Genomic DNA, 19,584 nt, shown 5'->3' on the forward strand with positions numbered 1-19,584 from the left:
GTTTGTCTAACTTTTCCCCTTAATAAATGGAATCATTGAATTAAATGTGGCTATATTTGTGGAAATTAGGTTGATTTGTAACGTTTAGTTGTGACAAAAAGTTAACAGAAGAAATTGATGGGGAGGCAAAAAACATTTTCTGGTTCTGACACCTGTAAATGAAATGTACCTATACATTTTTGAATAAATATATATAAATATGTAAAGACAGCACATCAGTGAAAACAAGAGAGTAGAGGTGTGCTGATCAATCGGTCACCGATCATATTCGGCCGATTTTCGTGAAAAAATGCATGATCGGTGATCGGCGATCATTGGCTCTTGTTGCCGATACTGATCACCTGCATCTCATTTCGCAGCCTGCCTGTGCAGCTGGTCTCTTTCCTTCACACTGCGCAAACACGCAGCAACAAATCCTAAGCAATGTGGAACTATAACGCACTGAGTAAATGGGGAAGTTTGCGTCTTGCGGCGGAAAATTAAAGCACGTCAAAATGCATCAACACAACAAATCTAATATGGCATAAAAACAATGCCAGACTTGACAGAGTTTGGCTACATCGAGGCTCACTGCAGTAAAAAAGACATATGGAGGATTAGATAGGTAAAGCAGCGCACAGCTACAAACACTCACCCAGATTAGCATGACGGTCAGAAAGCTAAACAAATAACCCGCAAAATTATTTAAGTCTTCGAGCTGCGATGTAAGACGCTGGTTCTGCTCTCGCTGTTGAACCGCTGCTACGCGCTACAGGTAGTAATATTTCACAGACGGAGCGCCGCTTCTGCTCCACCTGGTAGTGACTCTCACACTGAACCTCTGCTTAAAGCTGCAGCATCTAACCTAAAAAAATACATTTTACATACGTATTAAAACTTTCGCTGTCCTAACATGAGACAGATAATCTCTAAGAAAATAATCGATCTCCTCCCTGCTCTGCATAATTACTCCGCTCAGTCAGAAACAGCCACTCAGACCTAGCAGTAATCAGCTAGCCGCCATGCTATCAGGAAGTTTTCATTCAGTAACTCTGGATTGTTTATTGTAATGGATCCTGTATTTGCCTTTGAATGTTAAGTTTTATACTTGAATATTTTTGGCAATTTTGAGAGGTTTAATTTTGACTCTTTGCATTATTTAGCCTCTTCAGAGCCTTCATATGTTATCAGTCTGTTAAAGATAGTATTACCGACAGCAGTACAATTTGCACAATGCCTGTTTTGTTTAGTTTTCTTCTTGGAAAAAGTTATTAAAAACAAGTTTTTGTCTAAATTAAGGTGAAAACATGGTTCATTTTTCCACATAATGTAAATGGTAGTGTTTATGATAAAAAAATAAATAAATAATTATGTGATCGGTATCGGTGATCAGCCCTCATAGGTGATCGGTATCGATATCGGCAGGAAAAAACCTGATCGGCACATCTCTACAAGAGAGTGATCCTTTTATTGTTAAAGTTATGAATTATAACTTTGAGTGGTATTTACACTATAACTTTAAACAAAAATGTAAAATGTTGGAGTTTCTTTAAGTTCCACACCATGACTTCACATTGTTTTTAGTCAACTGGGAATATTTCCAAACAGCAGAATCTTTATCTTATGAATACAAGGGCAAAGTGTAGTAGCGTATTTTTTTTCAGCCAGCTGTCAGTTTGTGTGCAGCAACAGGTTGGGAGAGGCAGAGCTGCACTATCCTGTTCTTTAAACAAAAACCTGTGGTGACTTGAAGTCTATCCATGACATGTTTAAAAAAAAAAACACTGATGGTATTGGTATTATGGAAAATTTCAGAAATTTTTTCACTTAATTTTTAAAATCTGGGTACATCTTGATCTAGATATCCAGATCTACTCCTGAGAAAGTCACCTTAGCTGAATCTCATCCACCCACTGCGTCAGTCTGACATAGAGAATTACATTTTGTTAGACAATATAGATAGAAACAAGTTCAGAATGGATTCTGCACATATATTATGCACATATTTTTCTCTGACTTATGCAGAAAAAAAACATAAGTCAGAGAAGAGTGGTCATTATAGTAATTATTCAAAGTAACATGAATATGACAGGGTGACCTTTAGGGATATTTCATCAGTTTGGCTCTGGTTTGTTGGTATGTTGTTGAGGGCATGCTGCTGGTGACAGTAGAAACCAGAAAATGGTTTGACGTTTTCTGGTCAAACCATTGACAATACAGTATTGCTCAACAATACAGTATGAGCAATACTGTATTGTTCAGTATTGCTCATACTGAACAATACAAGTATGAGCGATGATGGCGGGAAGTGTTGCTTTTCTGTGTTTTAAAATTAGAGGACAAATAATTGATTAGTGTAAGCTCATCCTGTAAAACACAGTCAAACAGATCTGCGTCCCAACCCAGAATATCATGTTTTCTCTCTTTCACGCTGATCAGTGCTGGAATATAAAACCACATTTAATGAACTGTTGTTTCACCGTCTTATAATAAAGATGAACGAGCCCACTCTCTATGTCTTCCTTGTTACTGCCTGATCAAAGTAGTTAATGAGACAGGTCTCAGTGCATGGGGCCTGACACTCTCTGAGACGAGGCTGCTAGTTGGGTGAATACAGCTGACACCCTCATTCATCAAACATCTACAGGGTGCTGCCTGCTTTCTCATTCTGTCCAGGCTTTTCCCGTTTCTCTCTCACGCTCCGCAGTTGCAGCCTCAGATGATGATAATTAAGACATTATAAAGATGACAGAAGCAGTGCCTTTTCTGCTGGAAGGACGGGATATCTGTGTCTACGTGCTGGGATGATTATAGTCGTGGCAGAGAGTTGGACGGGGGATTGGAAATCGTTGTTGCAGCTGCAGTGACTTCCGAGAATAGTTAAGTAGTGTAACCTGCTTGGCTTCGTAAACATTGTCCACCATGCTCCCTGGTAAAGATGTGTAGAAAGCATTAAATGAAATGCACCATTTATTGCATTAATATATATTTGTTACATTAATAAATATAATTGAATATGTTATTAATTTAAGGTTGAACAACTCCACAATGGAAAAACAGTATATTTAAAACTTATAGCTATTTATCCTTTTCCAGAATATCCAGTGTTAGCTTTCAGCTCATCATTTCTGACTTTATTTTTCCAACTTTTTTAGCCAATCTTCTCAATGGGAAAGAGAAGAGATCTTTTTTTTTCATATTATCCGGCTTTATTCCTCAAGTTTGAGCACAAAAGACAAGGGATTTGACTTTGGTTCCATTTTGTTCTCAATTGAGAACATATGAGAATATGAGAATGGAAATAAAAATACATGTTTTTTTTTTATTTTCTTTAAATATGTACATAGATACTGCGATGGACTGGAGACCTGTCCAGGGTGACCCCGCCTCTTGCCCAAAATGTCTCACTGGAGACAGGCACCAGCAACCCTCCCGACCCCATTAAGGGACAAAGGTGTAAAGAAAATGGATGGATGGATGAAATGATATGTTGAGAAATTATTTCCCATATATCTAATAGAAGTGGGAATCTTTTACTATCTCACAGTTTGATTTGATTCAGAGTTTTGGGGCCACGATTCAAGTCAAAATCAAATTTTTTATTCAAAAAGATTGTTCATAATGATTTCTGCTTCATTTTATAGGTGTACAAAGGATCTTTATGACCTACTATTGTCTGCCTTGCAGGGCAGAATGACAAATAGAGACATTAAAAGTATCTTTTTCACATTTATTAGCTTTTAAACATTAATCCATTCTTAGACGGATTTACTCCCTCCCTGCGTTCTCCGTTTTACTTTAACAAAACGGTCTCCTCTGTGGATGACAGGGGAGATTTCTATCCAGAAGTTTATAGCCATCTCAGTGTAGTTTAGTGAAGAGTTATACAAAGTACATAATTATTTACTGCGTCAGATATAATGCTTCTTAAAAGTATCCATGCCTCCCGCGGATCCAAAAACGCAGAGTGGAGGTAGCAAAAGTTGAAGCAAAAGATCAACTTTGCTTTCCAAATGCATTTTTGCATAAAACTCGGCCAAAAAACGTCTGACCAATCACACATCACACCACACAGAGCTCTGCACAGGAGGCTCCGCTTTACCTTGGATCAGCTGTACTTTGGCTCTGCACATTTGCGGCGTTCCCAAAGCACACAGTCTTCATTTTGCAAACCACGGTGAAGCTCATGTGAAGCTCGGTCTTCCCAGGCATTTTGTAAAAACCATAATGAGCCCAAATGTTTGCCTTCAATGAACACAGGGGCGGTTGAATCTCTCTCTCTTTCATTTTTGTAGTTTGTTTTTGTGCTTTCCATTCATGCGTATATTCCAGTACCGGCTGTGGAATGACATCAGGTTGTCCCATATAGTTACAAAATGGAGTATTTTATATTGATTCTGTAAATAACAATCATGATTCTCCTGTGAATCAATTTTTTTGTCTCAGTCCTAAAAGTTAATGTACTACACTATAGAAAATTAAAGAAATTTCCATCAGAATGCATCCTACACATAAATCTGAGGTTATCTGCTTTGCAGGCTGTAGCTGCAGCCTGAACTTGCTTTGTTTCTGATGTGGTTCTGCCAGTGGGGCATTATATTAGTGGGTGCAATGTTCATTCAAATGTAGGGAGGGGTTTTGATGGAGTTGGAGTGGGGAAAAAAATCTATGAATATATCATTGTCAGCGCTGGGAGATAGATTGAGTTGGAAAACATTAGCATATTAGGTATGATGAAAAATCCAACATTATGCAACTTTACTTTTAATCTGATTATTTCATGGTGACCTCTTCTTCTGCTATAGGTTAATAGGCTTTGTGTTGATAATAATAACCGCTGCCTAATGTTCAGATACTCATGTTTCTCTCAACATTTGCTGACATCAAAATAATGGATTCAGTAGCCAAAACCAAATGCCAAAGAATGCTGTTGGCATATTTTGGTTTCAAGCCAAATAAAAAATAAATGTTGAGTTTTTGTTCTTCTTTTTAGATTTTTTCAGTTGTTTGGCGCAAATGCACTAAATAAAATTTGATTGACTTATTGGGAATACCTAATTTTGAGTTTCCTTTCACTGGTGTGCCGAACCACCTGAAAGTCTGCTTACACTTATGTATGTTAAATTTACTGTAAGATGGGGTTTGTATGTTTTCTTAGTTAATAATTTAGTTTAGTTTGACTGGGAACTGAATCATATCAGGTTTATTAAGTCATTTCCAGAGAGTTTCTTCTGCATGAATTCGTGCCAGTGGTGATTTTGATATCCAAACAATGGGCTACTGTAGGACGGTGGGAGACTGAGGTCAGTCAGTCGCTTCTTTGCCAGCACAGCGACAGAAACACGTCGAAGCCTCCAGTCGACATCACACTATTTAATCTCAGCACTCATCAGGGGTTTAATATTCAATTATGAGAGTCCTCCTGTTCAAGCTGTTTTTGGATGAATGATGGAAGTCCCCACCTATCGATAAGTGGGCATCTTATCTTAATAGGCTCACAGTTTGCCCCTGAGAGAAGAAGAAAAACAGGACAGATGGCTTGTAGGAGTGCTTTACTGATGCGGTCAAGAGTTCTTTGCAGTTTTATCTAATTAGTGCATTTATTAGATTTAGAAACAGGAGAACATGTGAGGATGTGGGACCAGTAAGACTAAGTTTAAAGGACTACCTTTAAAAAGTCTTAACCTTTTTTAAAAATAAATCATGCTTAATAGAATAGAAGAAATGAAGTGAATGTCCAAATGTGTTCTTTCAGAGTGCTTCATGACAGTGCCGTCCCCTCCTGCCTCTTAGAGAATAACTGTGACACTGTGCCAAGCTGTCATGTCCAGCTGAGCCTAAAGAAGCAGAGGTCTCCCAGTGTTGGGCTGACAAACAAGAGGCGGACAGAGGCAAGACAGTTCAGTTTTTGCCCTGGTAGAGTGTTGGGAGAGCAGCGTCTTTCTCCTCTGTCATCTTATGGCAGATAAGGCTCCTCGGCAGACAGGTATTGAGACCTTGCTGGTGGGCCATCTCTTGAGCTGAAAGCTGGACCAAGCTGTCAGTCAAATTAGCGCCTAGAGGCATCGATGGACTTGCAGCCGTATGAAAAACCTACAAAATCCCCAACTCTGAAAATACACAGGGATTCACAGCCCACCCCCGAAGAACGGAGGGCTGAGATCAAGCCAACTCACGAGAGGCTGTTTTCAGATAAATCCCTCCTTTGGGAAACTACTGTGTCCTTCATGCCCTTCATGCACATGTGCACGCAGTCACATACACACACACACACGCACGCAACCCCCCCAACACACACACACACCCGCGCACACACACGCACACACGCAAACACACACAAACACACACATACCCATTCTCCCCCTCTTTTTAATCGGAAGTGGAAAAACAAGGACATAAGGTTTACTATGCAGAGTACAGATCCTATAGATGAATTTGTAGTAGACATTTACTGTCAGGAGTAAATAAAGATCTGCATAAATGTGTCTGTCATTGTACAACTGCGACGTTTGGTTGAATGAATTTACCTTACTTTGTATGAGATTGACCCTCAGGAAACTGCTGGAAGATATTTTCAATTAGTGTGAATAATGATGACAAACAGCCGAAATGACAACAGGCAGAAAGAAGGCAGAGCACAAACTTAGCCTGATTTTAATAATCATACTTTGATGGGTTCTTCATGAATTGTTTATTGCCTTATTAGTTTATCAATTTTCATATATGAGCTTCTAACAGTTTCATTAGAGTGGCTTCATAAAGATAATTGAATCATTTTTTTCTATTGTTTACTCAGTTATGTGCTCATATTGGCAGCTGCAGTTTCTCTCTGTGTTTTAACTTCGTTTTAGTCAGCGATGGTTTGTTTACATGTGCTCATTTCCATTCATTTCTTTCCAATACAGTGCAACAGAGGAAAGTAGTTTTCTATAAATTAAAGCAATGAAGTTGCGACGAATGAGCTACTTAAGACAAAACAAAGTTAACTGGCAATCTGTAGCAGACTCCTGCTCGGTCAAATTAATATGGCCTTAGTGTCATTTTCATGACGGCTGTGGTGTAGAACAGGAATCCATTAAAACTTGCTAAACAATATCTGTTGGATTCTTCACTAGATGAACTCACAATATTGCCAGAAGCCTTACTTTTCTTTTCTCTTTAGGCTGATTTAAGCTTCTTGTCTTGCTGTGACAGGGCAGCGCCTTGTAAAAAAAGTATTCATACCCATGGAGGTTTTCACAGTTTGACAACCACAGATTGTTCTGTTTTAGTGGGACAGAAATGTGACTGTTTGGGCCCACAATCAAAACACAAATCAAGATGAGCTGCAACCATATCTTTGATGCAACAAATCAATGTCATTCTGCAGAGTCAGTTGATTGTGTAAATGTTAAGCTGTAAAATGTTGCAATGTAATTCTTTTAAACTGGAGCAGATGGTGGTAGTGTGTCCTGTGTTCAGACGAGGGGGTGTAGTTAGCTTTGCATGATGTGTTACACTGGGGTAGCCTTGGCTGATATAAAGGTATCCAAAGCTGCTGTCAAAGGTTATATTCTAAACAGTATTTAGCAAGGAGCTGTGCATAAAGTGAGTGCATCAACGGTATCATTCCTGTATCGCTGAAGCATCACCATAGGGAGGAGGCAGAGGAGTTTGATGTTTTTCACAGATTCTGTCTCAATGTCTTGTAACAAATATGTAAAAAACATATTTTTATAAAAGCTATCTGCTGCACCTTTATAGCAGTATTTAATTTAGTGTCAGATACTTTGCTTTGTTAGTGGCATAAGAAAAGCATCCAGTTGAGGCTGCTCTGTGGAGGCAGTTCGGAGCAGAATTGAAGAAGACAGTGTCCTCTTCGTGTCTGCTGTCACCACTTGTTACTTAGAAACATTAAAGGTCGTGCGAGGTGCAACGATTGGCATCTTTATCTAATTTACTGTGAAATATCCTTCCTCATTTCTGTCTCGCTGACCTCTGCTGTCGCACTAAAGGTACGGATTTCTGCAGAGAAACAGGCACAATCACATTCGGTTCTTTTTCTTTTCTCTTAGCCTTTCTACTCCTGCTCCACCTCCTCTCAGCCTTCTTAACTTACTGTGGGTTTCTCATTTAGATTTATGAGACACATCTACACCCCCCTCCTACTGACAAACATGATCTAAATCTCTCCTTTGTAGTTTATAATCATCTCCCTTGCAGGGTTTATGTATCCCGTTCAGTTCTGCCAGTTTGGAACCAGATTATCTGCTCTGTGTCCTCCACAGTGTTGGAAGGAATGTTAATTGGTAGGTTGCAGATAAACTATTTGTCATATGCATCTTGATTTAAATTAGAAGATCACTCTTTTTTTAATACACCAGCAGTAATTTCAGAACTTCACACAATGAATTTATGCAGTGGAAGAGCTAACTCTCTTGTTTGGCTTCTGCTTTGTTTTAAGTGCATTTTGGATGTTTTGTTCTTTGGGGTATTTTACCCTTTTGGGTTGTCTGTACCTGACACCCTAATGAAAACCTCGACTTCACCAGCACTGATGATCTGAAACTTGAAAACCGTGTGTTTTCCAAACCATTGGTTTGTTCTGTGCAAGCTCTAAAAGGACACAGAATCAACGACACTAATATCACACATCAGTTCATCTCTTCCGTTGATTCAGGCTGTGACAGAGCAAGAGAGAAGAAAACTTATAGAAAGTAACAGGAAGGGTTTTACATGTTACAAAAACATTGCCGTTTCATTTGTCATGAAACAAACAAAGGGAATACATATTGAATCTGACATTTTGGTAACCAAGGGAGCTCTTGTTGCTAATATAAGATGCTATATAGACAGCTTAATGTCCATCCAACCACGTATACATTCATTCTGTTTACCCATCCTTCTATCACCATTACTTTGAAGAAAGGCTTTTTAACTTTTCTACAGTAAATTATTTTTTAATTGAATTGAACTAAATATTTTCAATGTAGTTTAATTACAGTATCTAAAGAGAGATCAGAATGCACATCAACAGGTCAGAGCTTCATATTAACTGGAAAATGGTTAAAAAAAATCTGTGATTGATGGATTTCTAATTTCACGTTGCCACTTTCTAATTGGAGACGTTTACCTGAAGATATGAAGTCACGAACCAGGGACATTTTTTAATCTGGTCAAAAGATGCACCTCTATTTTATACTGAGGGTTATCTTAAATATTACCTTATTTAGATTTTTACCTTGGAAATGGTTTGGCTTGACATTACTTCCTGAACAAAATAAAGTTTTACTTTGCTAAAATTGAGGGCACGACACCGTACTTCCCTGAAGTCGGAAGATATTTTTCACATTTCCAGGTTAAACGTGAGAGTGCCGAAGGATTTAGCTCTGACCTTGGGGATCAAATCAGATACAAAACCTCCATCGACCTAAAGCTGCACTTCTCAGCTTATCACTTTTATTGCAGAAGTGCTCCCAGCCTTCACAGGGTTGACTTCTTGATGAAGAATAAGCGCTCATAAGTGTAAAGTTATTTTTTTCTTACAGAAAATTGTCGGACAATTGACTCTTTAGAGAAAAGCTTTGCATGTGGACCAAGCATTGTACGTTCAAGCCCTAAAAGTGATATTGAATCAGCCCTCTGTGTTCAGCAGAACGCTGGACAGACTCCAGCGTTCTGCTGTCCTCCTCCACCACTGGCTTTCTCATAAAGCAAATAAAGAATTACTGTTGCAACATGGCATTTTTAGATCTCATTACTGAATTCCTCATCTCACGAGAAAGGAAACCAGCTCTTAGAAAACCCCAACAAAAGCAATACTCTCATAACCCATGCAACCTCGGCCTCATGGGAAAAAAGTCAGTCCTGCCCCCAATCACACTGCCCCCACCGCTGCCACTCAGCTGCATTCTTCAGCTGTGTTTAGAAGGTGATGTAACATTAGAAACTTTGTTTGGTTGGTGAACAGGAAAACCACCATGGTCCCCTTTGAATGGAGCTGGGAGTTTGTCTTTCTGCCTTTTATTTAGGCTGAGATATGAAACTGTCAGGATCCGTGTTTCTATGTGTTTATTTTCTAGTTTCTGTGTGATCCTGTTCCCTGTTAGTCCTGTCGCTGCGTCTTTCCCCGTTGATTGTCTCCCAGGTGTGTCTCGTTCCCGTGATTGCCCCGTGTGTATTTAGTCTCCCCTGTTGTCTGTGTTCTTGGTCGGGTCCTTGTCTATTGTTTGTCTACTGACTGTCAATTGAATGTCAATTGATGTCACCTGTCTCCGTGCTGCCAGTTTTCCTCGTGCTGTTTCCCCGCTGTTCCTTGTTGTAGTTCATTGTCATTAAATTCATCGTTTTTCATCATAACCTGGGTCTCAGCGTCATCTCCTCACCGCAACCTACCACCCCTCCTGACAGAAGGACCCGACCAGTACCGGTGAGAGACGCGCCAACATCATGGACCCAGCAGACCGTCGTTCCCTGTGGAGGGAGATCAGGAGATACGACGAGGAAATAACAAAACCATATTCACCGTTCAGCCGCCTCAACGCCGCCACACGTATGGCGATCCAGCTGGACAGGTGGACCTCGCTCCTTCCTCGGTTGGGCTTGGAGGATTTTTTCAAGGAGGTAGAATTGGAGCTGCAGACAGCAAAGGCGGTGCTGGCTGCAAGATCCAAGCCAGCCCACCCAGCTCCTCCAACTGCCACAGCCTGCACGTCTCCAGCCGCCGCAGCCTGGCCTCCGGTGTTTCCCGCGCCCGCTGCCGGCGTGCAGCTCCCCGAGTCTCCTGCGCCCGCTGCCGGCGTGCAGCTCCCCGAGTCTCCTGCGCCCGCTGCCGGCGTGCAGCTCCCCGAGCTTCCTGCGCCCGCTGCCGGCGTGCAGCTCCCCGAGTCTCCTGCGCCCGCTGCCGGCGTGCAGCTCCCCGAGTCTCCTGCGCCCGCTGCCGGCGTGCAGCTCCCCGAGTCTCCTGCGCCCGCTGCCGGCGTGCAGCTCCCCGAGTCTCCTGCGCCCGCTGCCGGCGTGCAGCTCCCCGAGCTTCCTGCACCCGCTGCCGGCGTGCAGCTCCCCGAGCTTCCTGCACCCGCTGCCGGCGTGCAGCTCCCCGAGCTTCCTGCACCCGCTGCCGGCGTGCAGCTCCCCGAGCTTCCTGCACCCGCTGCCGGCGTGCAGCTCCCCGAGCTTCCTGCACCCGCTGCCGGCGTGCAGCTCCCCGAGCTTCCTGCACCCGCTGCCGGCGTGCAGCTCCCCGAGCTTCCTGCACCCGCTGCCGGCGTGCAGCTCCCCGAGCTTCCTGCACCCGCTGCCGGCGTGCAGCTCCCCGAGCTTCCTGCACCCGCTGCCGGCGTGCAGCTCCCCGAGCTTCCTGCACCCGCTGCCGGCGTGCAGCTCCCCGAGCTTCCTGCACCCGCTGCCGGCGTGCAGCTCCCCGAGCTTCCTGCACCCGCTGCCGGCGTGCAGCTCCCCGTCCCTCCAGAGTCCCCTAGTGTCCCTCCAGAGTCCCCTAGTGTCCCTCCAGAGTCCCCTAGTGTCCCTCCAGAGTCCCCTAGTGTCCCTCCAGAGTCCCCTAGTGTCCCTCCAGAGTCCCCTAGTGTCCCTCCAGAGTCCCCTAGTGTCCCTCCAGAGTCCCCTAGTGTCCCTCCAGAGTCCCCTAGTGTCCCTCCAGAGTCCCCAGCTCCCGCAGCAGCCGGCGCTCCGCCCGAGCTCCCAGCTCCCGCAGCAGCCGGCGCTCCGCCCGAGCTCCCAGCTCCCGCAGCAGCCGGCGCTCCGCCCGAGCTCCCAGCTCCCGCAGCAGCCGGCGCTCCGCCCGAGCTCCCCGAGTCCGCTGCCGGTGCGCAGCTCCCCGGTGCACCTCCCGAGACTCCAGCCGGCCTTCCTGCCGGTTCCACGGCCTCGGCCCCGCCCGAGCCCCAGTCTCCAGCGCCCGCAGCAGCCGGCGCTCCGCCAGAGCTCCCCGAGTCCGCTGCCGGTGCGCAGCTCCCCGGCGCTCCGCCCGAGACTCCGCCCGGCCGTCCTGCCGGTTCCCCGGCCTCTGCTCCGCCCGGCCGTCCTGCCGGTTCCCCGGCCTCTGCTCCGCCCGGCCGTCCTGCCGGTTCCCCGGCCTCTGCTCCGCCCGGCCGTCCTGCCGGTTCCCCGGCCTCTGCTCCGCCCGAGCCCACGGCCTCTGCTCCGCCCGAACCCCAGTCTCCAGCGCCTGCAGCAGCCGGCGCTCCGACCGGCCCACCGCGGCTCAAGCTCCGCCTCCAGCGTCGCCGCCCACCGCGGCTCAAGCTCCGCCTCCAGCGTCGCCGCCCACCGCGGCTCAAGCTCCGCCTCCAGCGTCGCCGCCCACCTCGGCTCAAGCTCCGCCTCCAGCGTCGCCGCCCACCGCGGCTCAAGCTCCGCCTCCAGCGTCGCCGCCCACCGCGGCTCAAGCTCCGCCTCCAGCGTCGCCGCCCACCGCGGCTCAAGCTCCGCCTCCAGCGTCGCCGCCCACCGCGGCTCAAGCTCCGCCTCCAGCGTCGCCGCCCACCGCGGCTCAAGCTCCGCCTCCAGCGTCGCCGCCCACCGCGGCTCAAGCTCCGCCTCCAGCGTCGCCGCCCACCGCGGCTCAAGCTCCGCCTCCTGCGTCGCCGCCCGCCGGACCTCCCACGAGAGGTCTACCTCCTGTGCCGTGGACGGCCCCCGGAAGGGTTTTTTGTGTTTGGATTCCTGTTTGGACCTGGGTTTTGTTTTCTGGACTCTGGCCCTCCTACCGTCGCCCCTCCGCCCACCCTGTTGGGATCTGGTTTTGTTTTCTGGACTCTGGCCCTCCTGCCGTCGCCCCTCCGCCCACCCTGTTGGGTTGTTTTTTGTTTTTTTTCGTTGGACTTTTTCTGTTGGGCGCCTGGTAGTCGCCCCTTGAGGAGGGGGTACTGTCAGGATCCGTGTTTCTATGTGTTTATTTTCTAGTTTCTGTGTGATCCTGTTCCCTGTTAGTCCTGTCGCTGCGTCTTTCCCCGTTGATTGTCTCCCAGGTGTGTCTCGTTCCCGTGATTGCCCCGTGTGTATTTAGTCTCCCCTGTTGTCTGTGTTCTTGGTCGGGTCCTTGTCTATTGTTTGTCTACTGACTGTCAATTGAATGTCAATTGATGTCACCTGTCTCCGTGCTGCCAGTTTTCCTCGTGCTGTTTCCCCGCTGTTCCTTGTTGTAGTTCATTGTCATTAAATTCATCGTTTTTCATCATAACCTGGGTCTCAGCGTCATCTCCTCACCGCAACCTACCACCCCTCCTGACAGAAACTATGACGACCCTGACTGTGTTTGAATGAGTCCGGATAATTACATCAGGACTTTATGTGAAAATGTTATCACAGCGCTGCTGTTCTGAGTATCCACATAATCTCACTCTATACAAATTCACTTTTGAATTGAGTTGCACAAGTGGGTTTCTGTAGGTTGTTTTTCTTAGATTTTTTTTTCTACTTTTCCCAAGAGATTTAATACATTCTTGTTCATTTCATGTCCTGCAGGCGGAATGATGAAAAAGGTCTTTCGCTGAGGCTGAACAGCTTTTTTCACACATGATTTAAGACCCTTTTCTTTTTGTCTTGAAGAGAAAAACATTTCATTTTACTTGCTTTGTTGCTATGGTATTATGGGGCTAAAGCAATGACAGCTTAAAATAAAAACGAAAAAGGTATTGGCATTGCAAAACATAATTGAAACTGCAAACATTAACATCAACTTTATATTGAGAGTGAAAGAAAAATTGCTTGTGAGAAAGATTCAGTGTGACTGTGATTATATACAATATAACAAATAGCTCGCTTATTTTAACTCTGGAATGCTTTTTTGTGTGTTTTTGTTGTTGACACAGTGCAACTGGGCTTCAAAGCCACATATTTTACATTTTAGTGGACGACACTTGTACTGAGCAAGCTACCAACAATTCAATGACTCAATCCAGTTTAACAGCGAAGGAAGATGAAGACGTTCCTTACCTGTTGTTTAGAAGGTCCACCTTGAACCAAGCACTGCATATTTTGTATCTGGGGATGGTCCAAACCTAGACGTTGCTGTTTTAGATCAAATATTGGAATCATGTAGAAGTTTATAATTCCTGGTGTCAAAACACGTCAAACAACTTATGACAGGTTCGCTTATTCGGCTGATTCAGAGGTTGATTTGGATTGTTTGAATTGAGGCTCTGTGACAGTTTTAACGTTTATTGTTTCCTTATCTCTTTTAGAAAAATGTCATGTCACAGTGAGATTGTTGGAGGAATAAAGACAAAGGCAAGGTTATTTGTGTTGCGCATTTCAACAACAGGACAATTCAAAGTGCTTTACATGATGAAACATAAAACAGCAAGCTAGATGCAATACATTGCAATGACAAAATAAAGGGAAGCAAAGAAAAGTTGGGATACAAAATAAAATTACTATTTCAGTTCTTATTCATCAAAGGCAACCCTAAACAAATGGGTTTTTAGTCTTGATATAATGGAGGTGTGTGTTTCTGCAGTTTTCTGGATGTTTGTTAAGAGATTATTGTTAATAACTGGATTCTGCTTCTCTATGTTTGGCCATTGTAAGGACATCAGAACTGGGAGTGATGTGCTCTAAGTGAGAATGTAATATTTTCCTGGACTCCTTTGCATGTGTGTATTTTGTGCCAGATCGGGACTGAGAAACACACGAAGCATGAAGTTTCTGCAGTTTACTATGCAAATTTGAGGAAGGTGCTGTGAGAAACGCCCCAATTCCAAATAAATTTGTTTTATTTATAGCCAATGCTGGAAGCATAACCACAGTGCTACTGTGCACCAGAAGCATGAAATGTGAGTATTCACAGCAGGCTCCACTGAGGGGAAGGAGCTGCAGCACAGCGACGATCAGTGAGCGTGTGAGCAGCCCGTACACAAGGGTCATTGACGAAGCTTAGAACTGGCTCCTGGTTGGTTGCTTCTGGTTGGGAGGCATAGGAGCTCTTTGTTCACAGATAAACTGACTCATAGTATACTGCCATGACATAGTGAGAGTTTTATCAAATATGTAAAAAAAAAACACAGTTTCCATAAAAGTATTCCTACTGTAGCTAAAACATAATTATGAAATCACAAAGAATCTATCGAAATTGATTCTTCCTTCCTTCACCTTCACATCCAGAAAACAACAAAGAATACAGTATTTTTTTAACAAAGCAGCATCAGCAAGCCTTGCAGTAATTCAACTAAAACTATGCCAAGATGTCGGCTAATGTGGGCAGGAAATCTTCACTGACTGACACTGCTTTAAAGGGAAGTGGACAGAAAAGTGGAGCTGGATTTTTCTTATCTTTCCCAAAGGATATAAAGTGGAGCTGGGGGTAATCTGGACCTCTTATGTCTTGTAATTAGACCTTCAGTTGTTTTTGTGTGTTTTTTTTTTTTGTTTTTTTGTTTGCTTGGAGAGCACAGACCAGAGGCATGCAAAAGCAGATTTGCAGATGCAAATCAAACAGGACGTAACACAGAAACCTCAAATATCAATCCTTATAAAAAATGCTACGTCTTTGTGACCTTACTGATAATTTGTAGCCATTGGGCATTTTCACAAATTTATGATGATTGTTGCTAAGATTTAGTGCAAGTTGGATAAAAAGCAGTTGTGTTCAGTTTATTTATTTTGCACCAACTCACAACACATGAAAAAGACGACGTAATCCAATCATACGAGAAGATTTGTGATATGCATACGTTCTGAATGTGTTCTAAACATGTTATTGTTTTTCTTCATTTATTGTGTATATATTTCCCAAGTCTGTGTGTTTTTAGGGTTAGCAACTAAGCAAATATTAGGGTAAAAGTCAAAGCTTTTTAAAAAAGTAGCTTTCCCCAATTGTGTATGCATGTATATTTATATTTTGACTTTAAAATTGCTTTTGTGTGTTTTGGGATAAAAGTGATAACAAATAATAATAATAAAAAAAGAACTTTGCAAAACAAAATCTGCATTCTCAGTGTTTAGCCCCCTGGGTAGATTTTGACACATTTCTCTCACAGTTTGGGCTTCTCCTGTAATCACTTAAAGTTATTCACAGCCTCCCTCAGAATATACAATTTTGATGCAATATTCAGATAATGTTTTCCCCGGGTGTGCTGAGTTACTTTTATTCTCAAATTGGGTTACTTTGACAGAAATGGAAACCTATCCTCCATCTCTCGCTCTGAATTTAGCTGACAGTGGAGGTGCAAATAATTAATGACAGTTCGGAAATCTCTTCCAAGCCCCTCTCAAGAGACTGAACAGGGATGAAAAACGGAGCCTGAAATGGCTTGGACTATTCTCTATAACAAACAAAAAAAAAATCTGTCATCAAATCAGAGCATTTTTTTCTACAAAGAATTAAAATGTGTTGTTGTTTTTTTCTCACTCTGTCTGCAAATAATATTTTGACCCAGTTTCAATTGAAGCCTGTTTAGATCTGGTAAGAGTTTTGAATAAAAATAAAAAAAAAAGTGAAATAATCTCCTTGGAGAGTTGGCTTAGAAAATATATAACGCTAGAAGAAGTCACTGGTTCGTTTTTCACAGTCACTTTGTCTTGTTGAGTCCTGCAGATGTGCTGAAGCCTTTCCCAGCTGTTACTGGGCAAACGTCAGGTTACGTACTGGACAGGTCATCAGTCCAAACTCACAATCTGAGCACTCAATTCTACTGTCCATTTAAATATAGCAACCTAATGTGTTAGAGAAAAAAAAGATTGTCATATTGTACGTTTAAAGTTAGAATATGACAAAATCAAAGATTTCGATGAAAGCTCTATAAAAAAATGTATCTATTAGCAGCACATCGATTTGTAGCGAAGTGATCAGACAAACTGTTTGACTGCAGATAGCTAAATAGTGATAATAACTATTTTATTAAGTCTTGTATGATGAGATGTCACTCTTAGCTAGAATATATTTAGCTAAAAAGTGGCAACTGTAATCTTGTTTAGAGCTGATGAAGGAGAGGGGAGCACACACTGGAGATGGATGCAGCCTGAAGGAGAGAGGAGAAGTGAAGCAGATGGAGAAACAAGCTCAGAAGTCCAGAAGGGACTCTTGATGATGTGGGGAGAAAGGGACAGTTTGTTTCATTCAGGGTGTACGCTGTTATGGAGTATTCACTCAAATCGACACGCAAAGCTGCAGTCTTTCTGCTGTGCTTGGTAATAGATTTTACAGGACGTGGCTCCCTTCATCTGCTGTATATTGAATTTCATCAGCAACAGCGGATATATTGCACTGCTATCCAATACTGCAGTAGAAATGAGGAAAGATGTGGAATTTACTGATTTCTCTGACAGAACTGTATTTTTTCCCCGCTCCTTATTATATATACATGTCACACTTTTGCTTAGTGCATTTTATCTATGTGTGGTTTCTGATTATAATCTTGCTGTGGCATAGATTTATTTCATGGCTGCTTGTTTTTACATTATGCAGATGCAGTGATAGTCCTTCACTTTGTTAGATTTTTCAGCTGATTTGCACTGTTTGATGAAAATACTGTATATTCACATTATCATCAGTACACTTTGTTCATGGCTGCGTGTCAGTCATACAGTCGTGGTTTGTCAAGCGACGCGTCTTCACTTCGATTAATATCTTGAAACTCACAGGAGCTAAATTAATTGATTTACATTTTCCGCTCCTGTTGAGCCATCTCCTTTTTTAAATCTCCATCTAGGATTTCATCTCAAGCAGAGAGCTTTAAAATATTTAAATTAGAATAAATTATCTGTGCGATTATCGTTTTGACTCGCTGATCAAATAAAAAGTCATAATCAGACTTAATGAGTTCATGATTTGATTCATAATGTAACACATATTAAATCATTTTAGTTATATGTTGTTAATTATTTATCCTCATATGTCAGTCGCTGTGAGGACAGCTGATGGCTTTTCCTCTTCAGTTACGGCAGCTCTTTCCTCACTTTCCTCTGATGTGAAACTCCTTTGAATTTTTGTTCTTCCGTGTCCTTTTATCATACAAGATTTGTGCCAGCATTAATCATACTTGAGCGGTGCAGAGGTTGCACTAACATTAGGCTGACTTCGTTGCACCTGACCTAATCTGGCTGGGATCTGGGTCTGTGTTCATGTGTTTTCAGGAGACACTAGATGGCACTATGGGTGTATATAATTCCCCAGAAATCCTGTTGCTTCTCGCCCTAATTTCCATGGACTAAACAGAAAATACAAACAAGATATTGTTATTTTGAACATGAGATAATTAGGGAGCATATTTATTTGTGCTATAAAGGGAAGCTGGATTCTTTAACCATGTTTTTGTTTGTTGTCTCGTGTTTTTTTTATGTTTTTTTTATTGCATCAAGCTTCCAGAGTTTTAGTTATGTCAGAAGCACAGAATTTTTTATTGCACCAGATTAATGCCTACTTGTTTTTGTAAATATGACCAGGCAACTGTATATTTAGAGAACGCCAGGGCTACCTTTACATGTGCTAATATTAGATGCCTACATTTTGCAAACCCACGTTTAATCCTGTTTTCATTTGCCATAGTATTAAAAAAAGAAGGTTGTGTGAGTTTTTAATAAGAAGTACTATCATACGCTCTGCAGGATGTGTTTTTGTGTGCAATCCTTTTAAGCAGTGTTCCTTAGCTGACGGCTCTGCCTCATAAATGTGCATTTTGTGTCATGCACTTAATCTGTTCCATGTTAAGGATTAGCCTTCCCATCCACACAGAGAAGATAATCTCTCCTTCCTTTACCGTCTATTTCCCCTCCTTGCATCCTATTTCCCCCTGCTTCTTAATATTCATATGTCATGTTTATTTCCGGTGTTCCTCTCAGTCACTGTCTCATCTATTCCATAACCCCCACATCTCCGTTTCCACTTCCCTATATCACTTCCCCACATTTATAATCAATGCAGTTTTGCAAGCCTCACAGCTTTTCATATATTCCTCAGCATTGGTACCTGAGAAAGTTTTTTTTTTTTGTTTCTTTATTTTTTGTTGGTTTTTTTGCCAAAAGGCACAGGCATACAAATCCTGGACCATAAACATTTGAGTTTATGTAATTCATTAGAATATTTTTCTGTTTTGTTTATTGACCCATTATTTTCAAAAAGGCTTCTGAGGGTGTTTAAAAATTCACACAAAAAAATCTTCAGCTTTCAATAGTCTTGCATGCAGTTCATCCAGATGTTTGCTACTATTTTGAGTTTACACCTGAAAGTTCTACATTTTGTATGTTCACTACTTTTTCCATCAATGTTCCTGTTATTTTTTTTAATTTATTTTTTTTTAGAAATGCACTGGCATTCATTTGTTCTGCTTGTTGTAGTTCTGCCTGAGGAACTGGGAGTGTTATTACTGAAAGACCTACATTCACTCTTACCTATGAACATTTGAAATAATTCTGCTGAAGGAACTGGCTTTGTAGTTTGCTCAGGGATTTAAGATCAAAGTGTTTCATCCAATGTAACTCACTACTAGTTCCACCATCATGAGAAATGTGTGTATTTAACAAGATTGTCACTAAAACGAATTTTATATTTAGGACTGTTATAAAGATTTAGGCTGATATTCATACAGCTGTTATTCCTAATGACACATGTTTACTAATAATGCATATGTCCTGTGATCTATCCACATGACCTTACTGTTCTGATTTAAT

The 19,584-nt window shown here is 42.6% G+C and overlaps 1 protein-coding gene across 3 annotated transcripts in view; it reads left to right on the forward strand.

The window, feature by feature from the left end:
* mid2 (midline 2) overlaps positions 1–19,584 on the forward strand; it is a 157,264-nt gene that overhangs the window by 1,151 nt on the left and 136,529 nt on the right. The gene's annotated exons all lie outside the window — the stretch shown is intronic.

The sequence above is a fragment of the Poecilia reticulata genome, chromosome 10 (assembly GCF_904066995.2).
Source record: "Poecilia reticulata chromosome 10, P_reticulata-male-v2, whole genome shotgun sequence".
NCBI lineage: Eukaryota > Metazoa > Chordata > Actinopteri > Cyprinodontiformes > Poeciliidae > Poecilia > Poecilia reticulata.